Here is an 8,948-nt window from a genome sequence, read left to right as displayed (position 1 = left end):
ATTAAGGAATTTGTTGCCGGTGGTGACTGGACCGCCTTTACTTGGCGGTTTGAGTCCGCTTATTGATCGGTGCCGTGGACGGAGGCCGAGGCGTTGGACGCTTTGCCCACACTGCTGGACGACGTGTCGTTGGCGGTGTTCCACTCCATCCCGGCCGACAAGAAGAAGACACTGAAGGACGCGTTGTCTGAGATGGCGGAGGTTTACGAGCCGCCTTCGGCCGCTCACAGGAAATTTATGCAACGGCGTCGGGGCCCCGAAGAAACGCCTCTGGCGTATCGCGGTGCACTGTTGGCGCTCGTGATGGCCGCCTACCCCGATTCCTCCGCCGACCTTCTCGATCCTCTCATCCTTACGAGGATGGTCGAACTGTCGCAAGAAATGGGGATCTCGCTGCCCGTGTATGGCCATGGGCTGCTGACGTCCCGCTGGGCGGCTCGGTGTTTGGACGCCAAGTTCAACTTGCGCCGTTGGGAGCAGATGGCTGCGTGGACGGGGGACCCGGACAAGGATGGCGAACCGCTGGGATGGGCCCCGTCTCGTGTCTTTCACATTCCGGACGGGTCCAGCGACGACGACTTGGCGGCCGCCGCTTCTCGCTGGGTGCCGCAGCGCCAGTCGGGGTTGTGACGTGACGGTGCCGGGATGCCGCGGGCCCGAAGGCCGGCCGCGTCGGCACCGGCCAGCGGCATCTTCATGCTTTAAGTGTGGCCGCTTGGGCCACTTCGCTCGAGATTGTCGGCGCTGTTCCAGTCATCCGCTGCCTCCATCGACTCTCCCTCCATCCTCTCCCCCGGAGGCGGATCGCAATTCTGCTTGGGCAAGTCGGCATGCATCAGACACCTGGCATATCCCAACACCTCATGCATCCCTTCACACCGCGGGGGGCCTATCTGATGATAATTGTGGATACGTAGATTCGGCGCGCACACTATTACCCAGTGGAAGAAATTGGCTCGGCGGGTGGTCGTAGCTGCGTCGGGGTCTTCTACGGTGCCGGGCATCATTCAAAGGGTGGACGTTCGTATTTTGGTAGACACCGGCGCATCGGCCACCATCATTTCCTATGTTATTTTTCACCTGCTGTCCATCCCTGCTGCGCGGGTTCAGCCGGCTTTTGACAAATGTATTGCCGCGAAAGGGGGTAGCATGGGTATCATTGGGCGGGTGGAGGTCCATATTGCCATATGGAACATTGCCACGTCAGGTTCGGTCCTTATCTCGTGGTCATTAGCGGTTCCCTGTCTGTTGGGCACCGATTTTCTTCGTCGGATGCCTGTTAAGATCCTTGTGGATCAGGGCTGTTTAGAAATGCCTGAAGGACGTAAACTGTGGTTCCTACCGTCCCTGTTGGGCCGCCCACCTCCAGAACCCGCCGTTCACGCGCTTGCCGATGTCGCAGTAGAGATCCCTCCTGGTACGCAGATGCTCATCTCATTGCGTTACCGTAAATGGCTGGAGGTTGCGGATGGAACGGCAGGTGTTTTGCTATCCCCGTCGAATTCCTTGGCTAAGGCTTTCTCTCTTGTCGCGGCTCAAACCATTGTTCGGGCCGGACAAGCCCCATTCTTGCAAGTGTTGAATGGGGGCCCAGAACGGGTAGTCGTTCCGGCAGGTGCGGTTTTGGCCCATGCCACTACCGCCTTTACTGGCCTCGACGGGGACCGCCCGCGTGGGTTGGCTGCGGGCGTATCTCGTACTGTTGATTCGGACGATAGATGGATCGCCGAATTGTGCCGGGAGAATTCGTCCCTGTCCCTTCCGCAGCGTGACGTGCTGCACTCACTGCTGTCGCAGTACGCGGACGTCTTTAGCAAAGATGATTTTGACTTGGGTCGTACCTCGCTCTTGTTACACCACATTGACACTGGTGCGGCAGGTCCAATACGTATGAACTCACACCGCATGAGTTCTGCGGAAAGGGAGCATGTGCGTGGCGTGGTGGATGACATGTTGACGGCTGACATTATATCGCCGTCCAACAGCCCTTGGGGCGCCTCGGTTGTGTTAGTTAAAAAGGACGGCGGACTTCGGTTCTGCATTGATTTTTGCCGGTTGAATAAAATATCCGTGGCAGATGCTTACCCCCTGCCATGGATGGACGATTCTTTGGACGCCTTGTCGGGGGCTAAATTTTTCTCTACCCTGGACTTCTCGTCGGGCTTTTGACAGCTTCCCCTCGATGATGCGTCGAAGCCAAAAACGGCGTTTCGCACGCCGCAAGGCTTGTTCGAATTTAACTGCCTTCCCATGGGCTTGAATGCCGCGCCCGCGACGTTCCAACGCCTGATGGAGTTGGTATTGGCAGGACTACAGTGGGATGCGTGCCTAATATACTTGGATGCCGTTATTGTCTTTAGTCGCACTTTCGAAGAACACCTTCAATGGTTGAAGACTGTTTTTCAAAGAATGTGTTCCGCGGATCTCAAGTTTAAGCCCAAAAAGTGTCATTTGTTACAGCATTCTGTCCGTTACCTTGGCCATATCGTCAGCTCTGGCGGTGTCTCCACTGACCCGGACAAGACTTCTTGTGTCCGTGAGTGGCCGACGCCCACTTCCATAGGTGACGTGCGACGGTTCATTGGCTTTGCGTCTTATTATCGTCGGTTCGTTCAGAATTTCGCCACGCTGGCGAAGCCTCTGCATGTCTTGACGGGCAAGAAACAGGGGTTCAGATAGGGATCGGAGGAGGAACTGGCCTTCCAGTCCCTCCGGGATAAATTGGCTACCGCAACGATGCTTGACTACCTGGATTTCTCGCAGCCTTTCATCCTTGACACAGACGCTAGCGACACCGGAATCGGTGCTGTTCTGTCTCAACGTAAAAACGGCGTTGAACGGGTTGTGGCGTATGGCAGCAGAGTGTTATCCCCCACTGAAACTCGTTATTGCGTTACTTGCCAGGAGTTGCTGGCGATCGTCCATTGTGTTCGCCAGTACCGGCCCTATGTTTACGGTAGAAAATTCCTCGTGCGCACTGACCATGCGGCCCTGCAATACTCGTTGAAATTGGAACAACCGTCTGGACAGCTGTCACGATGGTTGGAGTTGTTGCAGGAATTTTCTTTTGACATAACCTACCGTAAGGGTACCTGCCATGGGAATGCAGGCGCACTTTCCAGGTTGCCCCTGGGTCCTCCTTGTGCCTGTTCGATGGGCATGCATCGCTGCGCAGCACCGCCCTCCCCGCCCCGCCCTGTTATGAGTGCTGTGCCGAAGGTTGACGGGCAGGCCGCGCCGGTTGGGGCCGATAGCACGCTGCATCTGCCATGCTCGGTGTGGCAGCGTGAGCAGATGGCCGACACCTCGTTTGCTCCTCTGCGAGATCGGGTCGGAGGGTCGGGATCTCATTCGTCCTGCGGGAATTCGCAGCTGATTACCAACCAGGATGGGTTGCTTATGTGCAGAGATGGCTTGTTGGGCTGTTCGCTGCTTGTGGTACCGACATCACTCCGTTGTGATCTTATCCGCACGCTGCATGCCGACAAGTTGATGCATCTCGGTGTGCAGAAAACCTTGCTCACGATGCAGCGGGATTTCTTTTGGCCCGGTATGACGGCGGATGTCATCAAGGCTATCCAGGCATGCCAGGAATGTGCGAGGCGGAAACCGCCGCGTGAGAAATATATTCCGCCCTTGAAATCGATTGAAGTGTTGCGGATTAATGAGCTAGTTGCTCTGGATATCCTTGGGCCATTCCCCCCTTCAGCGAGGGGTAACAAATTCCTCTTGGTCGGGGTTGAATATTTTTCTCGCTGGCCGATGGCCTGGCCCCTGCCCGACCAATTGGCTTCCTCCATCACCGAAGCATTCCTGAATGGCTACGTGATGGACAAAGGGGCTCCGGAAAGATTACTCACGGACCAGGGCCGTAACTTCTCCTCTAAATTGCTCCGGGATGTATGCACAGCTTTGGGCACAAAGAAGATTCGCACTTCCCCTTACCACCCGCAGACGGATGGTATGGTGGAACGGTTTAACCATACCCTGTCGGCCATGCTTTGTCACACGGTGAGTGCAAAGCAGACCAACTGGGACTTGCACAAACCTGGCGTTCTGTCTGACTACTGCATGGTCTCGCACGCTTCTACGGGATACTCGCCATTTTTCCTTATGTACGGGCGGGAGAACGTGCCTCCCATTGAAGTGCAACTGGCTACGCCCACGAAGGAACCTCCCCTGTCCTTGCCTGAACACGTCCGCGAGTCGCTTTGTCGTGTCACGGAGGCACGGGAGGCCGCCAGGCTAGCTACGGCCCGGACACAGGCCCGGAACGAGCGATATGCTCGTCGGTCGCGACGCAACATGCCATGGGCGGTGGGCGACGCGGCTTGGCTCCGCAGGTGCCTGTGGGTACATCCCCTTAACTGCACAGGCCTTGGGAAGGGCCCGTTAAATTGATAGAAGTTCACAATCCCCAATGTGTTCGCATCCAGTCGGGGTTGCGTCACTGGTATGTACACTCGTCGCGGCTGAAACCTTATTTTGCACCACGCACTGGCCCTTCATCCCCACTTGCTGACCTGCCGGGGTCTGATGTGCCCAACATGCTACCTGGCTTGCCGATTGATCCCCAGGGGGGACCTGTTCTGCTCCCCACAGACACACAGGCTTTAAAGGACACCGCGCCCCCTGACGAGCGGCCTCCTGCCGGACCTGTTCCTTCCACGAAGGATGCTGGGCCTGCTCCGGCACCGCTGCCCCCTTCTGCTGGGCAGTCAGCAAGACGACCACGTTCCATGGGGGGAGACGGACCGGCGTCGCGCACGCGCTCTAAATCACTTCCATTCCGTTAAAAGTTGATTGTTGTGTTGCGCCTTCCCTTCCGATGCCGCTTTTGGTGTTCTTTATCTTAAGTCACGCGTTGTTCGGTGCACTAATGTTCATTCGTGTTGGCGTTCCTTATCTTCAGTCGCGCATTGTTGGCGCCCTAAATGCTCATTCGTGGGTTTACACATCTCGGTGGGTCGTTACGGTGCATCACCCTTTTCCCAGCCGAGATGGCTGACTTTTCACACCGGGGCGGGGGGGGGGAGGGGGGGGTGATGTAATATGAAGAGATGCACCTGGGGGGTAAATGGGCCATAATAATAGGCTCTGCCGGCCTCAGCCCGAGCCAGGGGCGTAGCCTGTGGCTGCATGGCAACATCTGGAAGGTTCCAGGGGGCGAGGCTGATGATTGGCTGCATGGTATCATGTGGGCCAGGTGTTAAAAGGGGTGGAGAGAGACAGCTCCGGGTGAGTGTGGAGAGGGGCTGAGGAGGAACCACATCTGTGTCACCGGCACGCCAGTGACCACGTGGCGGGCCGGAGGCTGTCTCCGACACACACCGTCAACCAGCGGTGTGGGGAAGCGAGGCAGCTCGGGGAACGGAGTAACAGGGAAAAGAGGAACCCAGCATGTGAGGGAGCTGTAAACGAGGAACGAATAAAGAAAAGACAAAAGACACGGTCTCGTCTGGAGCGGATTTATTACACACTGATGTTACGCCCCGTCTGCCCAATATAGCATCTGCCACATGCTATATTGGACATATGGGGCGTAACATCATCAGTGTAAGACTAAAAGAACACCAAAGAAATATTAAATTACCTCAAACACAACTGTCGGCAGTGGCAGAACATGCTTACCAACAGGGACACTCAATTGATTTTGATAACGTTGAAGTGTTGTGTAAAATGAATTACTACTGGCAAAGACTAATTAGAGAATCCATTGAAATTGAGAAAAACAGAAATAACTTTAATCGCTCAGACAGCTACAGGCTTAGTGCGGCCTGGAAGCATATTATTAAACAATACATATTACAATTCCTTATAGGGGAAACACATACTAATTAATTGATTACTAACGTAGCATATAATTACAATAACACACATTACAACTAATTACTAATCTACAACTCACATCGTAACAATTGCCAGATTACCAATCTAGTATATAATTACAATAACCCCCCCCCCTGCCTCAAATCGTTGCACCTGATGAATTAAATGATGACGTCACCCTGCTGCTGCTCTATTTAAGACCGGGAGCAAGAGCAGAGCCTCACCATTCTGGCGAATTGCCCGATGATGCTGGATGCTATTACCAGCGAAATGTCGTACTCAAAATTTTTAAATGTTGTGGTTTCACTCTTCAACACACCGGTGGGCTAAAGTAGTGAACTATTTGTCTTTTGTCAACGTGACACTTTTTTTTTTGGTTACGACACATTTATAAATAACGCGATCTAACCCAAAAACTGTATTATGAATAAAATGTGTCGCCAAAGCCTACGTGTTAAACTGATTCATATGCCAGTTTAAAAACATTTTAAATATGTAATTATTCTCAAAGCTCCATTGTGTAAAGTGCAGCCTCCAACTCTTATCATTATCCACTCTATCTCTCTATTAATGTGCTATGAAGAAGGGCTATTGCCTGAAACGTCACCTGTTTTATATATATACACATATTTCCTTTCAAGGCCACGGCGTTATTGACAAATGTTTTATTTTGTTAAATGTACTTTGTGCGCCCCTTGCCAACACAGCATCACCAAATATATCGTGTGATACTCATTTGACAGCTTAGCATCACACGATCACGTATCGAATGCTCTCAGAATGTAGTAGTTTGTATTCGGATTTGGCTCTAACATACATGGCTGTGATTATGAGTCACGTACAGAACAGAATTGCGAGTAGGAATAAGTAGTTGTAAGGCTGCCTCGGCGTTGCATCACACAAGGCGGGGTGCTGTTGGATGCTGCTAGATGCTACCCACGCACCTCAGTTTTTGTTCAGCATGCGTACATATCGCATGTGTTATCGCGGACTGTGCTTTACGCTATATTATTCATTATAACGCGATTTTTCCAAAACGCGGTGTTCTTCAGGAACGCAACTACTACCGCGTTATAGGAGAACACGACTGTATTGTGTTACGATGAGGGGAAACGGCAGTGAAAATGGACTGCAGGGTGAATCGGTTTCACACCAGGACTCTTGCCCAGCTCCAGCTCCTCGAGGATTAGTGGGGCACATTAGGAATGGACCACTCATTTTAATAAGTCCTTATGTACTGTGCAGTACAACAATGCACGTGTGTACACCACCATGTGATGACTGGGTTGGGCCTGTGGTGGGGCTGGCAGGGTTAATGATTAACCGGACGTGTACACCAGTCACATGGTTAATGGTGACTCGGTGAAGATTGCTGTGTGTGACACACGTGCTGTTGTATTTTACAGATAAAGGACGCAAAGGTTGTTTTTGATCATTATATAAATGTTCTAGACTTGTTCTAGACTTCAAGCTTGGCTTTGATTTGTTAGTTTGTGATTTATTAAATTGGAGGGGTTTTAGCACTGTGCATTGTAAAGGATGACGTACTGCAGTTATACTTGTAATTCTTAATTCTCTAGCCCTAATACTGTTCATTCAATAACCATGCCCATGCACCCAGAGTATGACTACTTGCAATGCTATTGAGAATAGAATACATGTAAAGTAGTAAGTTGTACAATGATGACAAATACAGTACGTATACTGTACACATACAGTACAGATAATGGGTGTAAGTGGATGGTATAGACATACAGCTTAGGATTAAAGTAATATTCGAATAGTGAAGTGCAAATGTTATTGTCAAAGACAAAGATGGTTTATCAGTAGTAGAAGTGGATTTAAGAGAAAACTGTTAATGAGTAACCGGACGTTTACACCGGTCACGTGGTTAATGGCGACTCGGTGAAGATTGCTGTGTGTGACACGTGCTGTTGTATTCTACAGATTAACCACAATAAATGTGTTTGCCCTCGATTTGGAGCACCTGCCCAACGTCCTTTATTTCGAGTGTGCAACATTAGGCTACTGGGTGGGCCACCATAACGATGATTCGCCGCCAAGGGTAGTGAATCTGGCTGGGCCAAGATGGACATTTGGTGGTTGGATGCCCGCCCCAGCAGTGCCCCAGTGCCAATGTCGACCACAGCCCAGCAGCAGCACGGCTTACCGTCACTCTCGTTTATGGCAAGGCGCTTGTGCCTCGGCATGACTGTGGGCTCGGTGTAACGGTGGAATTGCACAAAGTGGCGGTGCCTCGCAAGCCCCGGCACAGCGTGGGATACGTCGTACTACGTGCACACACCATAGACAACGGAGGTATCACACGTTTTTTGGTGTCGAGGGTAAAATAAACAGTGTTACATTATCACGCAATGGGTAAAAATTATGATTAGTAAAACGACGACCAGTAAACCGGTATGTGAGTGATGAGTGCACCGATTGGTAGGCGCGAACACACAAACCGGACGGCGGTCGAATTCACTACGTGCTACATTTAGCCCTCATTTTTTCAATAACAGGAGTCAATCCCAATTCAAGTGTATTTGTGTCACCAGGTGGTAAGATCTCGACAGACCAGGGATATACGGATTTGCAAGAATGACCAGAGGATACCGAAATTACAAAGAAAAGCTAATAAAGTGCAGCGATAATAAATTGCAGTGCAGCAGTAAGTGTAGCGTTACCACCTTGCCATCGCCTTCTCACACATGGAGCTCTGGAGCAGCGGCTTCTCAATCTTTTGTTGGCGGATATACCCTATCTCCCTTGTTTAAATTTATTTCAACCGAGTACAACCCCTTGCCTGACCCAACATGGCACTGAGGAATAAATGTATGAATAATGAACATTAATATTTAACCAATTGTCCATTTTGTGAGGTACCCTAACAAGCGAGTAACTGCAAGCGAATAAATAAAATTAAACGGACGCCCTGCACGCATAACGTAATTTGGTCACGCTTGCTGGTTACTCTTGGAAACCCGCATTGTTTACCGATCCATGAGTTTATTAAGGTCTTTATATCGTTCAATGTTACCATATGGATTTAAAATGTATCGTTATTTTATATTGGCAGATTCATATGTGATTATTCACTAATGACTCTCATGTATGAT

Source organism: Lampetra planeri, chromosome 21 (genome assembly GCF_965212315.1).
Source record: "Lampetra planeri chromosome 21, kcLamPlan1.2.h2, whole genome shotgun sequence".
In the NCBI taxonomy this organism is placed as follows: Eukaryota; Metazoa; Chordata; class Hyperoartia; order Petromyzontiformes; family Petromyzontidae; genus Lampetra; species Lampetra planeri.
This window is presented reverse-complemented; position numbering follows the sequence as displayed.